Here is a 12,015-nt window from a genome sequence, read left to right on the forward strand (position 1 = left end):
GACCTTTTTATCTCAGAACGAAGTATTTCAGAGCAGCTTAGGAAAGTTCAATATGAAGCTGCAAGTGAACTTCTGAATCAATGTTTTCAGGAAACATGTACTATTCGAACCTTGCAGAATTCTTTGGTAAACATCTTTCCTGTAAACATAGTTATCAACCCAACAATCAAAACAATTGAGGTACATCCTGGAAAACATTTAAATATTGGAAACCAGCTGCAATCAAAACAAGAACAAGAGGTAATTGCATTACTACAGAAATACTCAAAAGCATTTGCCTGGGATTATACTGATATGCAAGGAATCCATCCTAACACATGTATCCACCATATTTATACAGATGATAAACTTAAACCTGTTAGACAACCTCAAAGAAGAATGAATCCTATGATGAAAGAAATATTAAAAGAGGAACTGCAAAAACTATTAAATGTTGGATTCATCTATCCTATTTCAGATAGTCAATGGGTTTCACCACTAGTTGTAGTACCAAAGAAAAATGGAAAGTGGAGGGTATGTATAGATTATCGAGAGCTAAACAAGGCTACATTAAAAGATCATTTTCCTCTACCATTCATTGACCAGGTGTTAGACTCTTTGGCTGGAAAGAAATACTTCTCTTTCTTGGATGGGTTTAGCGGGTACAACCAGATTAGAATAGCAACAGAAGACCAAGACAAGACTACATTTACTTGCCCATGGGGAACCTATGCATATAATGTTTTGCCATTTGGTTTATGCAATGCACCTGCAACTTTTCAAAGAGCAGTGCTTGCGATATTTGCTGATCTAGTCCATGAGTGTGTAGAAGTTTATATGGATGACTTCACTGTTTATGGAAATACATATGAGGATTGTCTCAACAATCTCGAAAAAGTCTTGAAGAGATGTATCGAAACAAATCTGTCATTAAGTAACGAAAAATGCTATATGATGTTGACAGAGGGTATAGTTCTGGGACACCATATTTCCGGTTCCGGAATTAAGGTAGATCCAGCCAAAATCCAAGTCTTAGTTAACTTGATGCCACCTACAACACAAAAGGAGGTAAGAAGTTTCTTAGGCTATGCAGGCTATTATAGACGATTTATTGAAAACTTTAGTAAAATAGCTCGACCTCTGTTTAAACAGTTAGCACGAGATGTTGAATTTCAATGGACAAATAGCTGTCAACATGCTTTTCAAATTCTAAAAGATAAACTGTTAGTGGCAGCCATACTTCGAGGGCCAAACTGGTCTTTGCCATTCCATATTTCCACTGATGCATCAGATACTACGATTGGTGCCTCTCTTGGACAGAAAGAAAACTTGTACAACTATGCAATATACTTTATAAGTAATAATCTGACACCTGCAGAAACAAACTACACAGTCACAGAAAAAGAAATGTTAGCCGTCATACATGCAGTAAATAAATTCAGGCATTATATAATAGGATATCAAGTTTTTATTCACACAGATCATTCAACAATAAAAACTTGATGAATAAACCCATCACCAATGGACGAATAACAAGATGGCTCCTGTTATTGCAAGAATTTAATATCACAATACAAATCGGCCAGGTAAAGAGAATCAAGTGGCTGACTTTTTGTCCCGCATACAATCACCTGATGACCCAAATCCAGTTATAGACAACTTTCCAGATGAACATTTGTTTGCCATAACAGTAAAGACACCTTGGTTTGCAGATATTGCAAATTATTTGTCATCTGGAAAATTTCCAACTCAATTCACTAGCAAGCAAAGAAAGAAAATTGTTAGAGAAAGTTCTAGGTATAGCTGGGTGAATGGTGATTTATTCTATACTGGTTCAGATCTAATGATTAGAAAATGTGTGCGTGAAGATGAAATATTAGATATTCTCAGAGCATGTCATGATGAACCATGTGGTGGCCATTTTGCAGATAAACGAACAGCATATAAGGTGCTGCAATTTGGCTATTACTGGCCATCCATCTTTCGAGATTCTAAGGCATACGTCAAGCAATGTGACAGTTGCCAAAGAATAGGGAGACCAATCATGTCAGATGAGATGCCACTCAAGCCACAGGTTCTTATTGAGCCATTTGAGCAGTGGGCACTTGACTTTGTTGGACCCATTAATCCACCATCAAATGGAAAAAGGTACATTCTAGTATGCACAGACTATGTAACCAAATGGGCAGAAGCCAAAGCAGTGAGCAGAGCAACCGAAGACACAGTGGTCACCTTCCTCTTTGAAGAAATTTTTGTGAGATATGGAGTACCTAGACAAATTGTAACAGATCAAGGAACACAGTTTACATCAAAGTTAGTACGGGATCTGACAGAGAAATACAAGATTAAACATAGGAAGTCTACTCCATATCACCCTCAAGCAAATGGTCAGGTAGAATCCACAAATAAAGTCTTAGAAAATATCATGACTAAGACAGTGCAGCTAAACAGGAAAGATTGGTCTCAAAAGTTAAAGGATGCATTGTGGGCCTACAGAATCACATGGAAAAACACAACTGGTTTTAGTCCATACCAGTTGGTCTATGGGAAAGAAGCCTTATTGCCTATTGAATTTCAGATACAAACATATAGACTAGCAGCAGAATTGGGCATGGACCTGACTGAAGCACAACAACAGAGGATCATGGAACTGAATCAACTGGATGAGCATCGTCAACAAGCTATCGAACATACTACATTGGTACAACAACAAAGAATGAAATGGCACGACAGATACATTAAAACAAAGACATTTCACAAGGGAGACTGGGCCTTGCTTTTTGACTCCAAATTCAAAGACTTCAAAGCAAAGTTTACAACACACTGGCTAGGCCCATATGAAATTGAAGAACTCTTTGACAATGGAGCAGTAAAGATCAAGACAATTGACCAGGACCCCACCTCATTTGTTGTAAACGGACATAGGCTGAAAGTTTATCATCAGCCTATCAGCAAAGAGGCATTCATGAAACAACTGGTAGAAGAAACAGGACTGGAAATCATGGCTCCGCCATCTTCTAGTTTGGAAAAAGAATAAAAAAAAGAAAAAAAAAATGTATATAAAAAAAACAAAACATAAAAAAATAATTTGTTTGCTGGTGAAAACCAGGCAACTGGCACCATGCAAACACAAATTCATAGGGGAAAACCAGCGAAACCTGGACTCTATGAATTCTATATTCTTGTTCTACTATTCTCACACAATTTCAATGCAGGACCTTTCCACAATTGACTTGAGGACAAGTCAAACATTCAGCAAGGGAGAGTCTTGTAGCAAGCTTTTAGCTGGAACAGCTAAGGTATTGTATTGTCCACAGGGGAACCTGAAGCAAACTTGTTGCAGCGGAACCTGAAGGGACCTGAGCTGAAACATTATTACAGAGGGACCTGAAGCAAACTTTGCTGCAGCAGATCAAAGCAACATAATATTCCAGAGGGACCTGAGATGAAACATTATTACAGAGGGACCTGAAGCAAACTTGTTGCAGCAGAACCAGATCAAAGCCAACACAACATTCTAGAAGCATTGCAGAGGGACCTGAGATGAAAACATTGTTACAAAGGGACCTGAACAATTCGAGAAATGGAGCATGGTGAACAAGGAGCAGTAATAAAAGTCTACTTTTCATCCATCTACAACATTTTGGATTCCATTCCACCTATACAAACAACATTCAAGGGAGTATATTCATAGCCATTTTGTGCTTGAAATTCAAATTTTTTTTAGGAACTTTTAGTTTTGATCTAATTGAAGTTAGTATTTGCGAATATTCATTAACATTCATTCCCAATATATATCCCAAATTCCCTATTCATATTCCATTTCCTTCACATACATTTCCTATACATCTTCTTATAACCCTAGGTATTTTCCTTAAAAGAAAAAAGATCAAGCTAGGACAACTCTTTTCACCTGCACATAATCTCAGAGCATTAGAAATGATTATAATTTTAAAAATGACCCCAATGGTCATTTTAAAATTATAAAAACTATGTTATAAAAGGTATGCGCTATATAAGTCAAAAAGCATTAAACATAATTTTATATGAGCGCTAAATTTATTTCCGAAATACACTTAAGCCATATGGTATAAGGTATATACACAAATCAAATGCGCATATCCAAAAGAATATAGCATAGTTATGAAGGGCCGAGGGTTATGATAACAAAGTTTATAGGTTGCAACGGAATGATACATGGTGGAGGCCGTAAACATGGTATTCAAACAAACATTATGGCATATAAATTTCCAAAGCGCAAAACTATGGTATAACATTTAAAGTGCAAAGGTTAAAGTTTGGGCGCATATCATATGGAATACAAGGGATATTATTTGGCACATTTACGTAACCAGCCATATGATAATAATCAAATAGCATTGCGGCGGCCAGGTAATGAAATATTGTATGCAAATATCATTGCAATGAAGGCGCACGACGGTGGCCATAATCAACAAACGTTGCAGCAATGAATAAAACGATAGACCATAAGCACCACGCAGGCCAACATGCAGGTACGGGTTTGACACGGTGTCATGGCAGCTTATGGCCATTGGACGGTGTAGCGGTGGAAGAGTTATGCGTATGAAACAATAATTCGGCCATCCTCATGACTCAGTCGGGCGACTGGTCAATGAGGACGGCCATGTAACCACGCATAGCAACACCAATGAATGAGAGGCATGGTACAACATGTTGGAAATAATACTGAGAGGGGGGGGTGAATCAGTATTATCAGATCAATAAAACTTTTTCAATGCTCAGAAACATATACGCTACTTCAGTTAAGTGAACCAGCGTGTACACGCTACTGTGTCTAAGGAAAACAGCGTATAACCAGAAAACTTATGATTCAGTTAGTTTATCTTCAGTTAAGTGCATCAGGTCATCATTCACCATATTAAGAGTAAATAGATGCAGTATAACAGAACAGATCATCACACAAAAGCCACACACATGAACACCATGATATAAGGTGGAAACCCAATGTGGGTGAAAACCACCTGCTGCAAGTCGTCTCTATCTTTCTTTAATAAGAATTTCAATTTACAATCTTTTGTACTGGTGCACCCTTATACCAGTACGCAGGCTACAACCTACAGAAGGCTTCAACCTTCTCTCGTTCTCCAAACTTCCTTGGAAGGGAGCTCCAACCCCCTTTGCTCTTGTACTAGCTAAGATACTAGTATGTAGGTGCTGGCCTACAATATTCTTTCCTTCAGGTACCACTTTTCATTAATTTTCAGACTGGATACTCCTGAAGCACAACATTACAATCTGAAGACCATGATTCATTCACAAATCATATAAAACAACCAATACTAGCATCATCAATCTTTGAATCACTGAACCACTGAAACCCTGTCAAACCCAGTCACCAGAACACAGAGCAGACTACATAACTCTACAATAACAGTCAGATCCAGCTGCAACCCAAAAATCAAGCTCCAAACGATATACGCTACTACTATGAAGGCAACTCGCGTATACATGCGGTTTTACCGAAGACAACCTGCGTACAGATCTAAAAATAATTTTTCATAACTTGCAGCTGTACCAGATTTCAGTTATACCCAGAACATAACATTGCGTCAGTATGCAGATCTAGAAATTCGCATAATCAACCATATAAATATAGTTCATTTCAAACCATTTGATCCCGATCTCTCCTTAGATCTTGTTCTCCATCAACCGATGAGATATCTCCTTAGCTCAGATCAAGCAATACACCATCAACCAATAACCTGCATACTGGATCTAATACTTCATCAGATATTCAAGACATTTCAGATGCTTTTGCCTAATGATCTTCTTCTCCTTATATAGCCTTAGGCCTTGCTCAATACCACGAGCCAAAACTATAGAAATCCAAAACCATCAACTCAAAACTAGGGATCGACACGTTCGTCGAGACACCATGGTCCGAAACCATAGGCACAACTTCCAAGGAATAACCGCCACGGACCAAAAAAGAGTTTTCCACATACACGTGCTTTTACTGAAGCCAACCTGCGTGTACATGTGACTTGGGCTTGATGAACCTGCGTATATGAATTTTCTCTTCTTCTTATAGTCTGATCATCAATTCCTTGCTGCTGACCTTCTGCACTATGATTTGTCATCAGTGAGGTTTTCCATCAAGGAGAACACTTGTCTCATAATGCCAACAATCTCCCCCTTTGGACTTGATGGCAACCCCAAGATCCTTAGAATCATTCTCCCCCTTTGTCATCAAGGGCAAAGGGCTGTGCTCCCCCTGAGTACATGCTGATTTCTCTGCTCTGCTGTGCTGAACATGCTCCCCCTGACTGTAGGCAAGATCTGCAAAAGATGTTCTTCAAACGAACCAAGACTTATACATCATAAAGGACCTTCCTATCACCAAAAGACTCAATGCATGCATCCATACTCCTAACCAAGAGAAGACACATTAGAAATATAATAACCAATAACATTACATCATTCATCCATCCCAGGCATAGTGGGGAAATCAACATAGGCTGTTACATGACCTTGACACCATAAAAGAGATATCACAGAAGAGATACATGACATAGAGACAACAAATCTAGACCAAGACTTATGAAAGTCACAAGCAGCATCTGATACACCTCTTTTAGATCAGCATCCAAGATTTCCTTCTGAGCTCCTTCTCCTGAAACCAACAACAGTTGTGTACTAGAACCAAAAGCATCTAAATGCCAACAATGCTTTATGAAACTTTAATCTGCTCCCCCTGAACCTGTGCCTGCTGCTCCCCCTGAACCTGTGCCTGAAGAATTCTGGCATACCCATCTCAGACCTTCTCCGACCAGAGTCTGCCCTTGCTGTTCAGAACTCCATATACGCGACTTCTCCTGCAGAAAACGATGTACGCACGCGGATATGCTTTCTGCAACACGCGTACCCCATACACGCGACTTTCCCATTATAAATTGGCGTATATACGTGGATATCCCTTACGTAATTTGCGTATACCAAATTTTCTGTAGAACAGACAAGCTTCAACAACAGGATGAAGCATCAACTACTCCCAGCTTTTGTCTGAGATATTCAAAAGTTTCCCTGGGCAGTGGTTTTGTGAGAATATCAGCAACTTGTTCCTTAGAAGGAACATACTCCAACTTGACCTTCTGCTCAAGCACTTGTTCCCGAAGAAAATGGTACTTGATTGGTATGTGCTTGGTCTTTGAGTGCATGACTGGATTCTTTGAAATGCTGATTGCACTTGTATTATCACATAAGATAGAGACTGGTGAAGTGCAAGTGATTTGAAAATCCTGCAAGGTCTGCATCATCCAAAGAAGTTGTGTGCAACAAGATGCCGCAGCCACATATTCTGCTTCAGCTGTAGATAAGGCAATCGAACTCTGTTTCTTGCTGAACCAAGATACTAATCTGGAGCCCATAAAGAATGCACCACCACTTGTGCTCTTGCTGTCATCCACGCTTCCGGCCCAATCTGCATCTGTATAAGCATGAAGTGTGAGATCTGTATCTCTAGGATACCATAATCCATAATTTTGTGTCCCTTGAAGATATTTGAAGATTCTCTTCACTGCCTGAAGATGAGTCTCCTTTGGATTTGCCTGAAATCTCCCAACTATTCCGACTGCATGCATGATGTCTGGTCGGGTACCTGTCAAATAAAGCAAACTCCCAATCATGGATCTATAAGTTGGTTGATGAACTGCTGCTGATTCATCATTTGCACTGAGGTTGCATCCTGTAACCATGGGTGTACATACTGGCTTTGAATCTTCCATGCCATACTTCTTCAAGATCTGCTTGAGGTACTTGGTTTGAGACAAGAAGATGCCTCCTTCATTTTGTTGGATTTGCAATCCAAGAAAGTATGTCAATTCTCCAAGTAGTGACATTTCGAATTCTTTCTGCATAACCAAGGCAAAGTTTTGACTCATAGTCTCTTCATTGCTGCCAAAGATAATATCATCTACATAAACAACAAGTATTAGCAATTTGTTATTTTCAATTTTATATAGAGATTGCTATCTGCTGATCCTTTTGAAAAGCCTCGTTGGTGAAGATATTTGTCCAATCGATAGTACCAAGCCCTTGGAGCTTGTTTGAGACCATAGAGAGCCTTTTTTAATTTGCATACAAGGTTTGGATCATTCCCAAGAATGAAACCATCTGGCTGCTCAATATATACTTCTTCTTCTAAGTCTCCATTCAGAAAGGCTGATTTCACGTCCATTTGAAATACCTTGAAGTTTTGAAAGCTTGAGAGAGCAAGGAACATTCGGATGGCATCAAGTCTTGCTACAGGAGCAAAGGTCTCTTCAAAATCTATCCCTTCTTGCTGCGCATACCCTTTACAAACAAGTCTGGCCTTGTTTCTAATTACTTCTCCATTTTCATTCAATTTATTCTTGAAGACCCATTTTGTCCCTATGACATTCTTATCTTTTGGTCTAGGAACTAGTTCCCAAGTGTTGTTCTTTTCGATCTGCTCAAGTTCTTCATCCATTGCTTTGACCCAACATTCATCTTTGCATGCCTCTTTCACATTTTGTGGTTCAGTGGAAGAGAGTAATGCCAAATAGCTTGAAGCTTCTACAATTCTTCTTCTTGTTTGTATTCCTGCTTCTTTCTGCCCCACAATCTGAGATTCTGGATGATTCTTTTGAACATATCTGGATGGAGTCTTCTCTTCTATTCTTGCCTGCTCCTCTGGTTCTTCTTGAGGTTCTTCTTCTTCATCATTCTGCCTTTGAGTGTAGCCTTCATCTTCTTCAATGTCTTCATGATGAACTTGCCTAGGAATATATCCCTTCTCATCAACCACCACATCAATGTTGTCAACAATTCTACCAAGTCTTTTATTGTAGCACTTGTATGCTTTGCTATATGGAGAATAACCAAGAAGAATGCCTTCATCTGCTCTTGGTTCAAGTTTGCCAAGTTGATCATCAGTATTCTTAATATAACATTTGCTCCCAAATATTTTGAAGTGCTTCACCGAAGGAGTCTCACCACTCCAGAGCTCATGAGGTGTTTGAGTGCTGTTTACTCGGACATTTGTTTTGTTAAGAATAATAACCGCAGCATGTGCAGCTTCACCCCATAAAGTTGCGGGAGTACCTGATTCATCAAGCATAGCACGATCCATTTGTTGGATTGTTCTGTTCATTCTTTCCACCACCCCATTTTGCTGAGGAGTTCTAGCTGTAGAGAATTCTCTTCTTATCCCATGTTCTTCACAGAAATCAAAAAATTCGTTTGAGGTAAACTCCCCACCTCTGTCAGATCTGAGGCACTTAATTTTGTGTCCTGATTCATTTTCAACCAAGGCTTTGAAGGATTTGAATTTTTCGAATGTTTCATCTTTGTGCTTCATAAGTCCTAACCAGACAAACCTGGAGAAATCGTCAATGAATAATATCAAGTATTCTTCTCCTCGAGGTGTTATTTTTCTGAATGGACCACATGTATCTGTATGTACTAGCTCAAGAGGCATGCTAGCTGATCCTTCCTTCTCTGGAAAGTTAGTTCTGGTTTGCTTTCCAAACTGACAAGATTTTCATATAGTGTTGTCTGGAATTTTGATATCTGGAAGACCACGAACTGCCTGATATTTGCATGCTTTCCTTATTTGTGAAAAGCTTAGATGCCCCAACCTTCGATGCCATAGCCAGTGTTCATCATCCTTGCTCAAATAGCATTGTCGTGGTCCTTCTTCAAATATGTATAGATTATTTGGAGTCCTTCTTCCTTTGATCACTGTCTTACCTGTATCAAGATCACGAACACAACATCCATTTGATCTAAATATTACCTCTGTTCCTTGATCGCACATCTGACTGACACTCAGAAGATTATTCTTCAATCCATCAACATACAAAACATTTCCAGCTTTGACCTTCTCTTTTAATGGAGCAACACCTTTTCCTTTTATGGCTGCAGAGATATCGTTTCCAAAAGAAACTTTCTTCCCTTTTTCTAATGCGGTATATGACTCAAGCTTTTCTTTGTCCCCTATCATATGCTTCGAACATCCGCTGTCAATGTACCATAGACTTTCTTGACCTTCTGCATAAAAGGCTATCCCACATCTTTCTGGTTGTGGTTCCTTTATTCTCCATGTTCTGACATTTGAGTTTTGCTCCTTCTGAATTGTCTTTCGGAACCTGCTCCTGCATTCAAAGTCTTCATGACCAAAGTTATTACAAATAGAGAATTCAACTTCATTTTCAAGAACCGAAAAGTTGTTATAAGTCCTTTTCATCATTTCAGTCATTCTCCCTTGCTTTTGAGCTTGTCTAGTCATGATTGTCTTGTATGCAACACATTGAGCTGCTTTGTGACCGAAGTTATGGCAAGAAAAGCATTGGCCATTAAAGAAAATTCTGCGATAATCAGATCTATCATCCAACCGATTGTAGCTTCTATTTATTCTTGGAGCAAATTGGGAAGATTTTACCTGTGGCTGATTGTAGCTTCTGTTTGTCCTTAAGGCAGTTTGTCCCCAAATTTCTTGATGGTCTTTATTTGTTCTTGAGGTAAACTGTCCCTGATTCACCTGATTACTTTTATTTGGCCTTTGCTCGCTTTTCCTTGCTGCATCAAGATAACTTTTAGAGGTAGAGGCTTGAGATGTTTCTCCATGATATCCAAGACCTATCTTGATCAGAGGAGATCGCTGCACATTGATAATCTCATCCAAGGTTTCAGATCCTTTAACAAATTTAAGATTAATAGCTTTTGTTTTCTCAATCTCTTTTCTAAGACCAACAATTTCACCTTCTAGTTTTTCAAGATGTTTTTCCTTTTCATCAATTTGAAATTGTAGAGTATCAATGATCATATTCTTTTCTTCTATACATCTCTTGAGTCTAGTAATTTCATCATAAAGATTATCCACATCTATAGCATCCATATAATCATCATCTTCAAATGCCATTAACAACTTATATTCATTACCTCGTTCATCTTCATCACTATTCGATAGACCATCACTATCTTCATGAGTGTAGTAGCTTTTCTTATTTGCACTATGTTTCTTGTTCCATCTAGCAGGTTCCTTTCCTTTATCCTTATAAGGACATTTTGCAGCATAATGACCTACTCTTCCACAAGCAAAGCATTTAAAAGGTAACTTACCTCTGAACCTTCCAGAACCCCTTTGAAGATTTCTGACAAAATTTGATTCTTCTTCCTCTTCTTCTGGGACGTTGCTTGCTTCATAATAATCTTCTTTGCCTGATGCCTTGAAAGCAGCTTCTCTTCTGTCTGATGGACCTCCCTTTCTCATTTCATAAGCAGTTAGAATTCCATGTAGCTGAGACATAGTAAGAATTCGTAGATTTTCCTTTTCTTCTATTGCAGATACTTTAGATTCAAACTTGGGGGACAATGATCTTAGAACATTTTCAACCACTATAGCCTCTTTTATTTCTTCACCCAAATTTTTCATACAATTAACAATCTCATCTACCCGAAGAAAATAGTTAGCCACACTTTCATCATTATACATATTGAGAGTCTCATATTGAATCCTGAGAGTTTGAAGTTTAGCACGCTTTACCTGTTCATCTCCTTCATAGCTCGTGACAATTTTGTCCCATATCTCTTTTGTGGATTTGTAGTGCATTACCTTCATGAATTCCGTTTGGGATATACATCCTAATAGGGTACTGACTGCTTTCGCATTTTTTTCATACTTCTTTTTCCCAGCTGCATCTGTAGGAGTAGCTGAAGGAAAAGTGTAGCCTGTTTCTACGATGTCCCAAACTTCTGTACCAAGAGATTGAAGATAGGCAGTAACTCTTACCTTCCAATAATTGAAGTTTGTCCCATAAAAAATCAGTGGCCTGATTGATGCTTCTCTCTCGTAGTTGCTCATGATGAACGATCTACCTTCAAGCGATCAAGCTTCTCTGAAGGACCTGCTCTAATACCAATTGTTGGAAATAATACTGAGAGGGGGGGGGGGGTGAATCAGTATTATCAGATCAATAAAACTTTTTCAATGCTCAGAAACATATACGCTACTTCAGTTAAGTGAACTAGCGT

Source organism: Pinus tabuliformis, chromosome 5_2 (genome assembly GCF_031772625.1).
Source record: "Pinus tabuliformis cultivar Carrire ecotype Pingquan chromosome 5_2, CPIR1, whole genome shotgun sequence".
NCBI lineage: Eukaryota > Viridiplantae > Streptophyta > Pinopsida > Pinales > Pinaceae > Pinus > Pinus tabuliformis.